The sequence below is a fragment of the Macaca thibetana genome, chromosome 9 (assembly GCF_024542745.1).
Source record: "Macaca thibetana thibetana isolate TM-01 chromosome 9, ASM2454274v1, whole genome shotgun sequence".
Taxonomy (NCBI): Eukaryota; Metazoa; Chordata; class Mammalia; order Primates; family Cercopithecidae; genus Macaca; species Macaca thibetana.
In genome coordinates, this window is record NC_065586.1 from 22,979,233 (window position 1) to 22,997,967 (window position 18,735).

Consider the following 18,735-nt stretch of genomic DNA (forward strand, 5'->3'; position numbering starts at 1 on the left):
GAAGGAAAATACAGGATCCAAGGAATCAACAATGCTAGCACTGAAGAGCAGGATTGCGGAGGAGCTGTGCTCTGGGAACATAGATGGTGATCGATCAGATACGTGACTTTTTTTCAAAATTTTAAACGTTTTGAGCATGCTACTTCCAACCATTCTACCCACAAATAAACTGCAATAGGACTCGGTTAGATTTCAATGATTATGAATAAATGTTCACTTTCATACCTTCTGGTTACAAAGCTAAACTTTAAAACGTGCAAATAAAATATTCACTAAAATTTATGTTTGCTTTTTGGCTAAGTCAATGAATGTGCTCTTTTATAAAAAAGGCTCTAGCCAGGCCCAGTGGCTCACACCTGTAATCCCAGCACTTTGGGAGGCTGAGGCAGGTGGATCACCTGAGGTCAGGAGTTTGAGACCAGCATGACCAAAATGGAGAAGCCCCATCTCCACTAAAAATACAAAATTAGCAGGGCATGGTGGCACATGCCTATAATCCCAGCTGCTCAGGAGGCTGAGGCAGGAGAATCGCTTGAACCCGGGAGGCGGAGTCAAGATCACGCCATTGCACTCCAGCCTGGGCAACAAGAGCAAAACTCTGTCAAAAAACAAAAACAAACAAACAAAAAAACCCCTCTAAATTAAAAATGACAAATAAGAATTGGCTCACATGGTAGCAGGCATTTGGTTATACCAAGACTAATATCTACTCAAGTATTTCACAAATCAAGAGTCTTGAATCATTTGTTACTGAAAGTATATAAATCATTCTCTTTGTGACTTTATGGGCAAAAAGGAAACTTATTTATACTATTTTTCTCTTTATGAAGTTGTTATATATTCTTTTACATTTCGTTTAGTAGCTACCATGGAAATTACAACATGCTTCCTTACTTGTTACCATCATATGAATTATTGCTTATTTTGAGTTGTCCAGGAATGTTAGCCTTAGAACACTTTATTTACATCCTCTCATATTTTGTTTTACTATTCTTTTTTGTTTTGTTTTGTTTTGTTTTTTGAGACGGAGTCTCGCTCTGTCGCCCAGGCTGGAGTGCAGTGGCACGATCTCGGCTCACTGCAAGCTCCGCCTCCTGGGTTTACGCCATTCTCCTGCCTCAGCCTCCTGAGTAGCTGGGACTACAGGTGCCCGCCACCGCGCCCGGCTAATTTTTTGTATTTTTAGTAGAGACGGGGTTTCACCGTGGTATCGATCTCCTGACCTTGTGATCCGCCCGCCTCGGCCTCCCAAAGTGCTGGGATTACAGGCATGTTGTTTTACTATTCTTATGTATTTCATTTCACACACATTTTAAAGCCCCCAAAACCATTATAATAATACACTAAAATATGTACTTATACTAATAATTAGTATATAATTAATTAGTATAAATATATAATATACACTAAAATGTATACTAATAAATATATACTAATATATAATATATAACATACTAATATATGTTATTAGTATATATGGTTGATACTCATTTATATTTACCTACATATTTGCCCCTTTTGTTGCTCTTTTATTTCTTCCTATAATTCTGTGTTTCCCAGTGTGATTATTTTTCTTCGGCCTGAAGAACATTTTTTTGTTTTTTTGAAATGGAGTCTCACTCTGTCACCCAGGCTGGAGTGCAGTGGCGCGATCTCGGCTCACTGCAACTTCTGCCACTCCCGGTTCAAAAGATTCTCCTGCCTCAGCCTCCTGAGAAGCTGGGATTACAGACACCTGCCACCACACTCAGCTAATTTTTATATTTTTAGTAGAGATGGGGTTTCACCATCTTGGCCAGGCTGGTCTTGAACTCCTGACCTTGTGATCCACCTGCCTCGACCTCCCAAAGTGCTGGGATTACAGGCGTGAGTCACCGTGCCCAGCCAAACTTCTTTTATTTTTCCCATTAGTTCATATTTCCTAGTGATGATTTTTTTTCAGTTTTTATCGGTGAGAAAACGTATTTATTCTCCTTTCATTCTGAAGAATATTTTCCCTGAGTATAGAGTTCTAATTTGGGGATTTAGAATTTTTTCCTCTAGATAGCCAATTATCCCACCATCTTTTACTGAAGACTTGACATTTTTCAAAAAATTAATTTCCATATTAGCATGGGTCTATTTCTGGACTCTCTATTCTGTTCCATTGATTTATCTATTCCTACGGCATTTACACCACACTGTATTGATTATTGTAGGTTCATAGCAAGTCTTGAAATTATTATAGGTTTATAGCAAGTCTTGAAAATCTTATGGCATTTATACCACACTGTATTGAAATCATAGGTTTATAGCAAGTCTTGGCTAGTTGTTTTATGCTAAAACAATTTTGAAAAAAGAACACAGTTGGAAAACATAACCAAAACATGTGCATTTCCATATAAATTTTAGAATTTGCTTGAAAATTTCTACAAAAAGTCTTGCTGGGAAATTGATTGGTATTGCATTGATATATCAATCTGGGGAGAACTGGCATCTTAAAAATATTGAATGTCCCAGTCCATGAGCCTGGTATGTTTCTCTGTTTATTTAAGTATTCTTTAGTTTTTCTTTAAATATTTTGTAGTTTTTAGTATGTGTGTCTTGCACATAGTTTGTTAAATTAATGCCAAAATATTTTAATTTTCTTAATACTGTCATAAATTGAATTGTTATTTACATTTTTTTCTATTTTTTCACTATATATAGAAATACAATTAATTTTTGTGTTTTGAACATGTATCCTGCAACTTTACTAAACTGACCTATATTAATCCTTGTAACTTTTTTCTGGATTTCTTAGAGCTTTGTACATACAAAATGATGTCGGCAAATAGGACAGTTTTACCTCTTCTTTGCAATTTGCCTTCTTCTTTTTCTTGCCTCATTCACTATCTGGGTCTTACAATACAAATTTAAATGCAAATAGTGAGAGTGGATATCTTTGCTTTGCTTTGTTTGTGATTTTACGTAGAAAATATTAAATCTTTACCATTGAGTTTGATGTTAGCTCTAGATTTTTTTAATAACCTTAATTGGATGAGGAAGACTTCTATTCTTGGTTGCTGAGAGATTTAGTCATGAAAGAGTGTTGATTTTTATCAAATTTTTTTTCTGCATCCATTTAAATAATTATATGGTTCTTTTTCTGTTTTCTATTAATATGGTAGATTATATTGATTGATTTTCTGTTAAGCCAACCTTGCATTCTGAGATGAACCCCACTTGGATATGATAGATAGTATTCTTTTTACATGTTATTAGTTTTTATTTGCTAGTATTTTGTTAGGAACTTTTTGTTTCTATGCTCATGAGTAATATTGCTCTATAGTTCTATTATCTTGTGATGTATTTGATTTTATAATAAAGGTAATGTTAGCCCCATAAAACGATGTGGGAAATGCTCCCTCCTCTTTTATATTTTGAAAACGCTGGTGTGAGATTGGTGTCATTTCTTCCTTAAATAACTAGTGGAATTCCCCAGTGAAGTGATTTAGATCTGGAGTTTTCTATTTGGGAAAGTTTTATTATTAATTTAATTTCCTTAATTTATAGAGGGCTGCCAAATTTTCCTGAAGCAGTTTTGGTAAATTTTGCTTTTTAAGTAATATTTTATTGTATCTAGATTGTCAAGCTTATCAGCATGCAATTGTTCACAGTATGCCCTTATTGTTCTTTTCATGTCGGAAGTACATGTAGAAAAACCCCTTTCTTCATTCCTAATATTGGGGATTTGTCTCTTCTGTTTTCTTTACTAGTCTGGCTACAGCTGGTCAGTTTTATTGAATTTATTTCCAAAACATGGCTTTTGGTTTTATTGATTTTTCTCTTTTTTTATTTTTATTTTTTTGAGACAAGAGTGTCACTCTGTCGCCCAGGCTGGAGTGCAGTGGCATGATCTCGGCTCACTGCAAGCTCTGCCTCCCCAGTTCACGCCATTTATCTTTTCTATTTTATTGATTTTTACCCTTTATCCTTTCCTTCCTTTTGTTTACTTTGAGCATAACTTGCACTTATTTTTGTAATTTCTTAAGGTGAAAGCTTAGATCACTGAGCTTTAGACTTTGCTTATTTTCCCACATAGGGATTTAAAGCTACACTTTTCCCTATATGCTCTATTTTACCCTACATCCCACAAATTTTGATATGCTTTCATTATCATGTGTATATGATATATTATCAACATATTTTCTAATATTACTTGTGACTCTTCTTTGATCTAGTGATTACTTAGAAGTATGTCAAAGTCCAGATATTTGAAATTTTCCTGGTTATCTCATTATTATTGAATTCCAGTTTATTCCTTTGTGGACAGAGAAAATAGCCTGCGTGATTTTAAACTATTCAAATTTATTGAGATGTGTTTTGTGCCCAAAATATGGCGTGTCTTGACAAACACACCAGGTGCACTTGAAAATAATGTGTATTCTGCCAGTTTTGGTGAAGTGTTCTATAAATATCAAGTCAAGTTGGGTGATAATATTGTTTGAAACTTCTATGTCTTTACTGATTTTCTGGTCTAATTGTTCTAGTAGTTGCTAGGTAGAGATGTTAATATTTCCAGTGATGTTTGTGGAACTCTTTTGCCCTTTCATTCTGTCAGTTATTTGCTTCATGTATTTTTGCTTCATATACTGGGTGCATACAAATTTTGATTGTTGTGTTGTTCTTGACAATAAGACTTTTATCATTATGGAGTAATGAAATTATATAATATATTTCTTATTGTGATATAATTGACATAACATAAAATTTCATATAATAAAAAATTCTCCACTTAAAAATATGCAGTGTACATTTTGTCTTAAGTATATCTTATCTGATATCAGTATAGCCAGGCTAGCCTTTTGATGCCTGCCATTTGCATGGTGTATTTTTCCATCCATTTTCTTTCAACCTATTTGTGTACATATTTGCAGGTTCTTCTCTAATAAACATTATATAGTTGGGTCTTGGTGTTTTTCGTTTTTTGGGGTTTTTTTGTCCATTTTGACAATCTCTGCCTTTTAATTGAATTGTTTAGTTGATTAACACTTAATGCAATCATTCATATGCTTGCATTTGGGATCTGTTTTATTTTTTATTTTTGTCTCTGCTGTTGTTTTTCCTTTGTTCCTTCTTTTGTGATTTTTATTTTTGAATTCTTTGAATATTTTTCAGAATTCCTTTTTGATTTTCCTGTTGTCATTTAGCTAGACTTCTTAATTTTTTTTCTTTTTTTAGTGGTTATGGAAGGAATACACACACACACACACACACACATACACTTAACTTTTCACTGGGTGCTTATAATGATTACTTCACTACTTCACATAAAATATAGAAATTTTGCAACCTTATTAGTCCATATTCCTTTTTATGGTTTTTATATGTAGTCATCTATAACATTACAAACCTCACAAGACCATGTTATAATTTTTTAAATGTGGTTTATTAAAATAATTAAGAGGTAAAAAGGAAAAAAAAACCAAACTTGTGTTTAGCCAGGTACTTGCCATTACTCATGCTTTTTATTATTTTCAGAGAATCCAAGTTTCTATATGATTTTTCTCCAGACTGAACAACTTTCTTTAGTATTTCTTATAGTGCAAGTTTGCTGGTAACTAATTCTGTAACTTTTCTTTTAAATGAAAATGTCTGTTTGTTTTTTTTTTGTTTTGTTTTCATTTTTTTGTTGTTGTTGTTGTTTTGAGACAGAGTCTTACTCTGTCGCCCAGGCTGGAGTGCGGTGGTGTGATCACAGCTCACTGCAGCCTCAACCTCCCAAAGTCAAGTGATCTTCTCCCACTTCAGCCTCCCAGGTAGCTGGGACTACAGGTATGCACCACCACACCTGGCTACATTTTCTATTTTTTGTAGATATGAGATCTTTCTATGTTGCCCAGGTTCGTCTCAAACTCCTGGGTTCAGGCAATCCGTCTGCCTTGGCCTCCTAAAGTCCTGGGATTACAGGCATGAGCTACCATGCTTGGCCTATTCTTGAATGTTATTTTCACTGGATATAGAATCTTGGGTTGACAGGTTTTTTGCTCCACTCTCTTCTGGCTTTCATGATTTTTGAAAAAAAGTTGGCTATTACTAGGATTATTGCTCCTCTGTACAATCTGTCATTTTTCTCTTGCTGCTTGCAAGTTTTGCTTGCTATCTCTGGTTTTATCTTTTGTTGTTGTGCTGCTATAACAAAATAACAAAGACCAAGGAACTTATAAAGAACAAAATATATTTTCTCACTGTTCTGGAGGCTGGAAAGTCCATGATTGAGGCACTGGCTGTTTTGGCATCTGGTGAAGGCTTGTCTCTTCCATGGTACATAGTTCAGCAGCCAGTCAGAAATATGGACACACAAAATGTGGGGATCCCCTCTCTTGCCTTTCCCTTGTAACTTCACCCCTCTCTTTTCAATGTTCACAATTTCTTGGCTTCACTTTTCTGGCTTCTCAGACCAAAAATGCTGCAGGTTTTTTTCATGTCTGCACCCCCACTTCCACTGTGTGCACCACATGGAATTCACTTAGCCTCAGGCTAAAGTCTGGACAGATGAGAACCGATTTGTTCGGCTCCCTATCGTCCCTTCTTCACGCCAGCTCACACTCTTCACAAGAGACTGTCTGCTTCTGTTCACTCAGTACTTCAGAGTTACTTTTGTATTGAGTCCAGGTTTTGCAGTTGTTTTCCAAGGAGCATAGTCCTCTGGAAGGGTCTCAGTCATTGCTCCTACAAGTGGAACCTAAAAAGCGTCATGGCCCCTCTGTCCTAGTACAGTGCACAGAGGCACAGAGGCCTCCCCCAGATTCATCCCACAAGAGAGCCATTGAGTTCATGAGACTCACCCTGTGGTCATTTTGCTGGTCCCTGAGGACATTATTGGGATGGATGGACTTCCAAGATGGGTAGATCTCACATGGTTTACCTGACTGTGGAGTAAGGACAACTGTGATAAGAACGATCAAGTGGAAACCCCTAAAACTGTGCCGCCTCAGCCAAGAGAGTAAACCAGATGTATGACATCCCACTGGGAATGGCAGAGATTAAATTTGGAAAAAGTTAATGAGGATAAAAAAATGAAATAGTGAAGCCAAGGGGACACCACTGCTTTTCTTGTCCTGAGTCACAAAGTTATGCTTGGCTTTAAAACTAAGTTTAAAATTTGACCCAGTAGGCACTTAAAAAGCTGCATACCTAAGCTGGGAATGGCGGCTCACACCTGTAGTTCCAGCTACTCATAGCTGCAAAGCAGGAGGATCACTTGAGCCTGGGAGTTCAAGTCCAGCCTGGGCAACATAGCAGGACTCTTAAAAAATAAAAAATTAGGCCAGGCGCAGTGGCTCATACCTGTAATCCCAGCACTTTGGGAGGCCGAGGTGGGCGGATCATGAGCTCAGGAGATCGAGACCATCCTGGCTAACACAGTGAAACCCCGTCTCTATTAAAAAATACAGAAAAAAAAAATTAGATGAGCATGATGGCGGGCACCTGTAATACCAGCTACTCAGGAGGCTAAAGCAGGGAACCGTGTGAATCCGGGAGGCGGAGCTTGCTGTGAGCCAAGTTCTCACCACTGCACTCCAGCCTGGGTGACAGAGCGAGACTCCGTCTCAAACAAAACAAAACAAAACAAAACCCATAAAATTAAAAAGTGCCTACCTCCGCCTATAGGCTGATTGATGGTTCTGTAAGGTGTTCTTCCTATAATTCACAGGCATGTTAGAACCCATCATCAGTCTGTGGGATTTTAAGAAGCCTGTCTAATAATATCCCAAGACGGGTCTCCAAGGTCATCATGGCTGGATTCTGCCTCTGCATGGGCCTTAACAACATGATCCATTCCCCATGATGCAAGAAGGATTTGAACACCCGACATGGCCAGTGACTTAGAAATTCTCAAGTCTATTAACACACTGACGCCACAAGATGTCCCGTGAGACACCAAAGGGGCTTTGGGACTCCAGAAAAGGTCTTTTTCTCAAGACACCCAGGAGTGAGGAATTCCGTAAGAATGGGTAGTCCACACAGGCTTGCTTTGTGTGTATGTATGTCTTATTTCCTCCCCTCACAGTCTCTAGCCTTTTCTCCAATTAAAACTCACTATCCGAGGCCCCTGAGTCTAGTTCTGAAGAGAGGACAGGAGGCAGCCTCCACAGCAGACCCAGTGCAAGGCTTGGTCTGTGCAGCCTTCTGCTTCCTGGTCTCTGCTCATTTTATACTAAATGGAAGCATCCCGCGTGGCTGCCTCCCCAGCGCTATCATGGTGCTAGATTTGTGTCTATCAAGTTATCTAAGATGTGGTTCTGGGATCTCTGAGCACGGCCTGACTCTTCATTCCCTTCCCTCAGAGTTATGAACAAAAGAATAATGCATGTGACATTTAGATGCTGATTATGGAGCAAGGGAGTTGGTAAGAGATGAGGGTGGAGGGAATATTCCTAGCAATTGGTGTATTTGGCTGATTGGTAACTGTTTATAGACTTGTTTCTTTCTAGCACGTACCCCTTGAAATCATTTTCTTTGTAAATGTTAAAAGCCATAAAAAAAAAAAAAAAACACCATCTTGATTACTCCTCTTTGTACTTTAATCAGCAGCATGTCAGCCTCTGAATAAACTGTAATTCCTTCACTATGCTTGTCGAGGGGAGCATTTAGGCCACATTAAAAAATATATCTTGGTAAAGATCTCAAGAACAATTAGCAACTAAAATAATCTATTATTCTACCTTTTACTATATAAACACGGCTGCTTGACTGATTTCACAGTCTAAGGTATCGCGCTGCTGGGGAGTCCCATCTTTCCTACTTCCACAGCTCTTAGACACACTGGAGGCATCTGAAGTGTTGTGAAGTAGCTCTTGATGGTCATTAGTACATCTTTTTTTTATTTGAGACAGGTTCTCACTCTGTGCCCAGGCTGGCGTGCAGTGGTGTGATCTCTGGTCACTGCAGCCTTGACCTCCTAGGCTCAGGTGATGCTCCCACCTCAGCCTCCTGAGTAACTGAAACTACAGGCGCACGCCTCCAAGCCCAACTACTTTTTTTCTTTTTTTTGTATTTTTTGTAGAGACAGGTTTTCACTGCGTTGCCCAGGCTGGCCTCAAACCCCTGGGTTCAAGTGATCTGCCCGCCTTGGCTTCCCAAAGCTCTGGGATTACAGGCATAAGCCTTCCATGAATTTTTAATTTGCTTTTTGTTTCCAAGTAAATCTCTAAAAGAATACTTATTAAAAATGAATCTTTCAAATCCTTAGTATTTGTATCACTTACATTTACACTCCAGGATGATTTTCTATTAAAATGTATTTTCTAGTAATTTTGTCCACTTTCTCCATTATTTTGCCTGTTACACTGATTTAACAAAACCATGATGAGATACCATCTCATACCAGTCAGAATGGATATCACTAAAAAGCCAAAAAATAACAAATGTGGTTGAGGTTGTGGAAAAAAAGAAACACTTATATACTGTTGGTAGGAGTGTAAATTAGTTCAGTTATTGCGGAGAGCAGCATGGCAATTCCTCAAATAACTCAAAACAGAACTACCATTGGACCCAGCAATCCCATTACTGGGGATATACCCAAAGGCATACAATCGTTCTATCATAAAGACACATGCACACATATGTTCACTGAACACTATCCACACTAGCCAAGACATGGAATCAACCTAAATGCCCATCAGTAGTAGACTGGATAAAGAAGATGGTACATGTACACCATGGAATACTATGCAGCCATCAAAAGGAATGAGATCATATACTTGGCAGGAACATGGATGGAGTTGGAGGCCACCCCCCCTTAGCAAACTAATGCAGGAACAGCAAACCAAATATCACATGTTCTCACTTATAAGTGGGAGTTAAATGATGAGAACACATGGACACATAGAGAGGAACAACAGACACTGGGGCCTGTTGGAGAGCAGAGGGTAGGAGGAGGTAGAGGATCAGGAAAAATAACTGATGGGCACTAGGCTTAATAGCTGGGTGACAAAATAATCTGTAAAAAAAACACCCCTGACTCAAGTTTACCTATATAACAAACCTCCATGTGTACTTCAGAACTTAAAATAAAAGTTAAAACAATAAAACACTGATTTAAGGTCATTTTCTTGGTCTTTTTTTTTTTTTTTTTTAGAGACAAGGTCTCTCTATGTTGTTCAGGCTGAGCTCTAACTCCTGGGGCTCAAGTGATCCTCTCACCTCAGCCTGCTAAGTATCCCAAGTAGCTGGGACTACAGGCTTGCGACTTTTACGTCATTTTCAATCAGTGTTTCCTGTCCTACAGTCAGCTGATTGTATATGCATACCCGTGTGCTAGCAGGACATTCAGTGCTCAGGGGATGCCGTGAGTGCAGCTAAGATGCCAGCATGATGTATCATGTTCCTGTGTCTGCTTGCTTCATGGATACCCATATTTTGTTTGATAGAGTGAAAGAAGGCCTCAGATCTCCTTCTAGCCCCTTAGATGGGATTTGAACCACCCAAGGAAGGAACTATTTATGAAATTCTCTATGAGATACTGGATAAGGATCAGAAACCAGAAGAAGGCTGACTGAGCTTCCAGTTTTTGGAGACTTCCCAAAATAACTAGGAGACCTAAGAATGGCTATGTCCCTTTTCAGATATGTCTACTGTAGTTTGGGCATTGAAAGTTAGTAAGCCCATAGAGGTGGCTTACCCCCATAATCCCAGCACTTTGGGAGGCTAAGGTGGGAGGATCACTTTAGCTCAGGAGTTCTTACCTGGGCAACACAGTGAGACCCCCATCTGTACAAAGAAATAAAAATTAGCCAGGAGTGGTGGTTTGTGCCTATTGTCCTGTCTACTCGGGTGACTGAAGTGGGAGAATCACTTGAGGTCCAGGAGGTCAAGGCTGCAGTGAGCCATAATCACAGCACTGCACTCCAGTCTGGGCAACAGAGCAAGACCCTGTCATTAAAAAAAAAAAAAGGTAATGGGACTTCGTGTCGTAGCCACAGGCTTATCAAGCCTGGATGTAGCTTGTATACCTATGATGATTGTCATGCTAAATTAAAGAAAAAATTATCAAGATAAAACAATTTATACCTCTTTATTCTAATTTCAGTGGTAAATAGAAAATTGCATTTAGCAAATTAAAACTTCATAGAGATATTATTTCTTATCTATGAGATTGCCAAAAGTTCAAAAGTTTGCTAACATACTCCATTGGTCAAATTATAGAGAAACAGATGCTCTTATACATTGCTCATCAGCACGTACAATGGCATAGCCCCTATCCAGGGCAATTTGGCAATACCTACCAAAAAATATACATTTACACTTGGACCCAGCCATTTTATTTCTAGGAATCAATCCCAAAGATAATACTGGCAAAAATAAGCAAAAGAGAAGTGCAAGGATATTCATCACAGCACTGTTTGTAAGAGCAAAAGATGGAAATAATCCAAATATCCATCAGTAGGGTACTAGTTAAATATAGTACAGCCACATAATGCAGTACTATCCAATTATGAAAAGAAATGAAGCCTACCTTGATAGTCTTCTAATAAAGAGGAGATTTCTCCAAATAAACTTTCTTTTGTAGATTTGCCTTTGAAACTATGGAAATATTTCACAGAACTTTAAAACAAAAATTAAATTTGAAAAAACAATCCCCAAACAACCAAAAGCAAAATGAGACAGTGAACCCAATTCTACATCATGTTAGTGGCATGACCACACACAGAGTAGGAATTTTAAGTAATTTAAAAACATGGTAATTCCACTGTATATTCATAATGGGCTGTTACCTCGGACAAAAAGAACTGTAAAAGAAGAAAAAATTCAACTGTTTTCACTATCTTTTACTTTTGGTAAATAAGTAATTATGTTAATATCATTGGGAACTGGGACTTGCAGTATGGGTTTTTCCGTAAGAAAGGAGAAACTGATGGAAGATTTCAGAAAGTTAATTTAAAAACCTTACAATTTTCCATTTGAGTTGGAAATACTAGTATGTAATAATATAAAACACATTTTATGTTTCATCTTTCAAAATTATTTCCTAACTCTGCCCATGAAAAGACCTTAAATCAAAGAGCAACCCAGGGACAGTGAGCAGTTTGTGATCCCTAAATATTTCCCCACGAAAGGAACCAGGGCTCATTGAAGAAATGGGTTTCTCCAGATCGGGGATGGGAAATGTATAAGATGAGCCCGGGTCATCTATGCTCATTACCAGAAAGCAAGGTAGCTAACAAACACTTAACTAGGGCCAGTTGGGGTGGCTCATGCCTGTAATCCCAGTGCTTTAAGGGTTACGGGCTGAGGAGGGCAGATTGCTCGAGGTCAGAAGTGTGAAACCAGTCTGGGCAATGTAGCAGGACCCCATGTCTACAAAATTAAAAAAAAAAAAATAGTGGGCACGGCAGCTCATGCCTATAGTTCCAGCTACGTAAGAGGATTGCACGAGCCCAGGAGTTCAAGGCTGCAGTGAGCTATTGTACCATTGCACTCCAGCCTGGGCAAGAGTGAGACCCTGTCTCAAACAAAACAACCACTTAACTAGAATTATGTCAAAAGAACTCAGGATCCAACTTGCGAGGGCTCACAGTGACTAAAAATGGGACAATTTGGGGATCAATAGGAATAGTATCGACAATATAGTGAATCACTTTAAATATGTTTAAGTCCATTAGTTCTTAATAGAAAGAAAACCTTTATTGGCTCACTTTTGTGGCTATTAGATAACCAAATGATTATTTTGAAAATTGGGGCTGGGTGCAGTGACTCATACTTGTAAACCCAGCACTTTGGGAGTATGAGACAGGAGGATCATTTGAGGCCAGGAGTTTGAGACCAGCCTGGGCAACATAGTGAGACCCCATTGCTAAAAAACTAAAAAAAAAAAAAAAAAAATAGCTTGCCTGCCATACCAGCTCTTTGGGAGGTTGAAGCAGCGGGGTAGCTTGAGCCTGGGAGGTTGAGGATGCAGTAAGTCGTGATCATACCACTGCCTTTCAGCCTGGGCAACAGAGCAAGACCTTGCCTCGAAAAAGAGAAGGGAAAGGAAGGGAAGGGAAGGGAGAAAGAGAGAAAGCAAGCAAGCAAGAAAGAGAAAGAAAGAAAGAGAAAGGAAGAAAGGAAGGGAAAAATTGTGGTAAATAAAGGGAAAAATGGAAGCAATTTCTCTTTATAGAAGTAATACACATAATAAATGGTTTGATCTATCATTCTATATCACCATTTCACAATCCCTACTGAAATAATGGATCTAGGCAATGATCATCACAAAAAGAGAGGCAAGTAGTCTTACCAAAATATTCCAGCATCAATCTAATCAAGTTCTAGCTAGAGCTGTTGGTCTATCAGAACAAATATAGGGGACAGAGGAACATGTTAAATAATACAACAGGGCTGCAGTTAGGAAAATGTAGACTGATTTCCTTCATAAGTCATTTGTAAGGAGGAGAAACAACCCAAAGGTTTTTAAAAATGTTAGGAAACACAGCAACCAATGGCAATGTATGGGACCTTACTTGGATCAGTATTTGAAAAAACTATAAAGAATTTATGAAAGAACTGAAGAAATTTGGATATTACCATATATAATGATATTAAGAAAATATTGTTATTATGTTGTATAAAATAGTGTTTTATGGGGTTTTGTTCAAGAATTCTTACTGTTTAGAGATGCATGCTAATTAGTTATAAATGAAATGACCTGTCTAGGATTTGCTCTAAGTAATTTGCACAGTGATTTAGATTAAAGATCAGAGATAGTGTCTATATTAGAGGTAGTAATCTAGATCTAGTGATATACATTGAAGAAGACTGGCCAAATGTTGATGATTTTGAAGCTGGGTGATACATAGGTCAGAAGAGTTCATTATACTAGCAGCAAGAGAAGGGAAATTTCACAAGTGAGCTGCAGTCACCCAATTCTATGCCTGAAGATGACACAGAGAGCCAGACTCCAAGTAGAGCACAGTGGCCTTGCTGAGCTGAGGAGACAGAGATCAGAAACTAGAAGTTGGATCAGCTGAAATGTTTGGAATCTGGATGAAGAGGCATCAGAAAGGAGGGAGCTGTGCAGATGAGGCCCTTGGGAGTTGAGGTGGGTGCCTTCTGGGAATATGTGGCATGGCTGGATGGTACATGCACAGGACACAGCTCCCCATGGTAGAAGCTACCGTGTACTTACCAGACAGCAACTTCTTCAGGATTGAAGGTGATGCCCGTAGCAGAGGGTTAGTAGTCCTGGGGCATTCTGGAATGCCCTGTATGAGAAATTTCATTACCTCTTATTAATGTATCTGGCACCCAGGTGAGATCCCAGATAGGCTTTAAGAATAAGGACACGCCAACCAGGTGTGGTGGCTCACGCCTGTAATCCCAGCACTTTGGGAGGCTGAGACGGGTGGATCACAAGGTCAGGAGATGGAGACCATCCTGGCTAACACAGTGAAACCCCGTCTGTACTAAAAAAAAATACAAAAAATTAGCTGGGCACAATGGCGGGTGCCTGTAGTCCCAGCTACTCCAGAGGCTGAGGCAGGAGAATGGTGTGAATCTGGGAGGCAGAGCTTGCAGTGAGCCGAGATCACGCCACTGCACTCTAGCCTGGGTGACAGAGCAAAACTCTGTCTCAAAAAAAAAAAAAAAGAATAAGGACACACCCTGTCAAAGCCTAAGTCAAGCCCCAACATCTCTTCCAAACTTAAGCTCAGTTGGGGAAGGAAATGTGATTTTAGTAAAAAAGAGAACAAAAGGAGAATGGGTGCACTGGACCAATTTTACCTCATGTTTAATATTGCTGAAGATGGATGTGGGGGATGTTATGAGGATAAGGGGGAGTGTGAGGAAGGAGGAAGAGGAAATAGCACATGGGGAGGCCCAGACATGATGGAAGCTGGTTCCACAGAGCTAAGAAAAGAACTGTTTCACTGGTACCAAACCCAGATTTTCTCTCATTTTCACATCTCTGAAATCGGACATCCCTTGCAATGTAAGTTATTTTACCATTTTAATTGGCAGAATTGTTTTTTCTTAATGTCACATAAAATAATGGTGCATCTTATGGTTGATATTTCAGACTTACTGAAATATGGTAGTCATGTTAGACTCGAGAAAAAGCATAAGTTAATAACTTACAGGAAAAAAGTCTGAAGAACTCAACAGGTGGGCACACCATGCATCTAGTATTAAAGGGGTTGAATTTTATCCCAAGTGTAATGAGAAGCCATTAAAGGATTTTAATAGTGGACTAGCTTGATCAGATTTGTATATTTTGGAAAATAACTGATATGGTTTGGATATCTGTCCCCTCCAAATCTCATGTCGAAATTCCATCCCCAGAGTCTCAGCCTTGCCACTGCCCAAAGACTGCTGAGTCCCTGTCCATCCGCTGCCACCACCCACTCCGGACACAGAACATCCAGTCATGGATAAAAATGAGCTGGTTCAGAAGGTCAAACTGGCCAAGCAGGCTGAGCAATATGATGACATGACAGCCTGCATGAAGTCTGTAACTGAGCAAGGAGCTGAATTATCCAATGAGGAGAGAATCTTCTCTCAGTTGCTTATAAAAATGTTGTAGGAGCCCGTAGGTCATCTTGGAGGGTCGTCTCAAGTATTGAACCAAAAAGACGGAAGGGGCTGAGAAAAAGCAGCAGATGGCTCGTGAATACAGACAGAAAATTGAGATGTAGCTAAGAGATATCTGCAATGATGTACTGTCTCTTTTGGAAAAGTTCTTGATCCCCAATGCTTCACAAGCAGAACAAAGTCTTCTATTTGAAAATGAAAGGAGATTACTACCGTTACTTGGCCGAGGTTGCCGCTGGTGATGACAAGAAAGGGACTGTGGATCAGTCACAAGAAGCGTACCAAAAAGCTTTTGAAATCAGCAAAAAGGAAATGCAACCAACACATCCTATCAGACTGGGTCTGGCTCTTAACTTCTCTGTGTTCTATTATGAGATTCTGAACTCTACAGAGAAAGCCTGCTCTCTTGCAAAGACAGCTTTTGATGAAGCCATTGCTGAACTTGATACATTAAGTGAAGAGTCATACAAAGACAGCACACTAATGCAATTACTGAGAGACAACTTGACACTGTGGACATCAGATACCCAGGAGACGAAGCTGAAGCAGAAAAAGGCAGGGAAGATTAACTGGCCTTCCAACTTTTGTCTGCCTTATTCTAAAATTTGCACAGTAGACCATTCCCGTTGTCATCCATGTGGTCCCACAAATAGTTTTTTGTTTACAACTTATGACAGGTTTATGTTACTTCTATTTGAATTTCTATATTTCCCATATGGTCTCTATGTTTAATATTAGGGGAGTGGAGCCACTTAACATTCAGGGAGTTATCTGTTTTCATCTTGAGGTGGCCAATATGGGGATGTGGAATTTTTATACAAGTTATAAATGTTTGGTATAGTACTTTTGGTACATTGTGGCTTCACAAGGGCCGGTGTTAAAACTGTTTCCATGTCTAAGCAAAGAAAACTGCCTACATATTGGTTTGTCCTGGTGGGGAATAAAAGGGATCACTGGTTCCAGTCACAGGTGTAGTAATTGTGGGTACTTTAAGGTATGGAGCACTTACAAGGCTGTGGTAGAAACAGATACCCCATGGATACCACATGTTAAATCATGTACATCTGTGGAATAGTCGATCTCACAACCTTTGACTACAACTGCAGAAGTGTTCCTTTAGACAAAGTTGTGATGTATTTTACTCTGGATAAGGGCAGAAATGGTTCACATTGCATTATTTGTAAAGTTACCAGCTGTTAGCTTTCATTATTTTTGCTACACTCATTTTATTTGTATTTAAATGTGTTAGGCAACCTAAGAACAAATGTAAAAGTAAAGATGCAGTAAAAATGAATTGCTTTGATCATTACTTCATATATATCAAGCACAGCAGTAAAAAAAAAAAAAAAAAAAAAAAACCATGTATTTAGCTTTTTTTTAGGTTTTTTGCTTTTCTGATTTTTTTTTTTTTTTTGATACTTGCCTAACATATTGTGCTGTAAAAATAGTTAACAGAGAAATAACTTGAGATGACGGCTAGCTTTGTTTAATGTCTTAGGAAATTTTCATGAACAATCTAAGCATAATTGTTAAGAACAGGTGTATTAAATTCATGTAAGAGGAATAAAAGTTTTATGAATGGAGTTTTCAACTACTTTCTCTACAGCTTTTCATGTAAATTAGTCTTTTGGTTCTGAAACTTCTCTAAAGGAAATTTTACATTTTTTGAAGTTTATTCCTTATTCCCTCTTGGCAGCTAATGGGCTTTTACCAAGTTTAAACACAAAGTTTATCATAACAAGAAAAATACTACTAATATAACTACTGTTTCCATGTCCTATGATCCCCTCTCTTCCTCCCCACCCTGAAACAGAAATAAGTTCCTATTTTTTCTGGGAGAGGGGAAGATTGTTTGGAAAAAAAATGTAATATGCTCCATTTAAAATTTTGGTATATGGTGAGAGGTTCCAAGATGGCTGAATAGGAACAGCTCCAGTCTACAGCTCCTAGTGTGAGTGACACAGAAGATGGGTGATTTCTGCATTTCCAACTGAGGTACCAGGTTCATCTCACTGGGGCTTGTCGGACAGTGGGTGCAGCCCACGGGGGGTTAGCTGAAGCAGGGCGGGGCATCGCCTCACCTGGGAAGTGCAAGGGGTTGGGGAATTCCCTTTCCTAGCCAAGAGAAGCTGTGACAGATGGTACCTGGAAAATCGGGACACTCCCACCCTAATATTGCGCTTTTCCAATGGTCTTAGCAAATGGCACACCAGGAAATTATACCCCGCGCCTGGTTCAGAGGGTCCCATGCCCACAAAGCCTCACTCACTGCTAGCACAGCAGTCTGAGATCCAACTGCAAGGCAACAGCAAGGCTGGGGGAGGGGCGTCCACCATCGCTGAAGCTAGAGTAGGTAAACAAAGCAGCAGGGAAGTTTGAACTGGATAGAGCCCACTGCAGCTCCAGGAGGCCTGCCTGCTTCTGTAGACTCCACCTCTGGGGGCAGGGCATAGCTGAACAAAAGGCAGCAGAAATTTCTGCAGACTTAAACGTCCCTATCTGACAGCTTTGAAGAGAGTAGTGGTTCTCCCAGCACAGAGTTTGAGATCTGAGAATGGACACACTGCCTCCTCAAGTGGGTCCCTGACCCCCGAGTAGCCTAACTGGGAGACACCTCCCAGAAGGGGCCTACTGACACCTCATAACACCTCACACAGCCGGATGTCCCTCTGAGATGAAGCTTCCAGAGGAAGGATCAGGCAGCAACATCTGCCATTCTGCAATATGTGCTGTTCTGCAGCCTCCGCTGGTGATACCTAGGCAAACAGGGTCTGGAGTGAACCTCCAGCAAACTCCAACAGACCTGCAGCTGAGGGTCCTGACTGTTAGAAGGAAAACTAACAAACAGAAAGGACATCCACACCAAAACCCCATCTGTATGTCACCATCATCAAAGACCAAAGGTAGATAAAACCACAAAGATGGGGAGAAACCCGAGCAGAAAAGCTGAAAATTCTAAAAATCAGAGCATGTCTTCTTCTCCAAAGGAACGCAGCTTCTTGCCAGCAAAAGAACAAAGCTTGACGAAGAATGACTTTAATGAGCTGAGATAGGAAGGCTTCAGATGATTGGTAATAACAAACTTCTCCGAGCTAAAGGAGGATGTTCAAATCCATCACAAAGAAGCTGAAAACCTTGGACAAAAATTAGACAAATGGCTAACTAGAATAAACAGCGTAGAGAAGACCTTAAATGACC

At 39.3% G+C, this 18,735-nt stretch overlaps 1 pseudogene; it reads left to right on the top strand.

The window, feature by feature from the left end:
• Positions 1-15,109: 15,109 nt before the first annotated feature.
• On the top strand, positions 15,110-16,106 carry LOC126962350 (14-3-3 protein zeta/delta-like; annotated as a pseudogene).
• Positions 16,107-18,735: the final 2,629 nt, after the last annotated feature.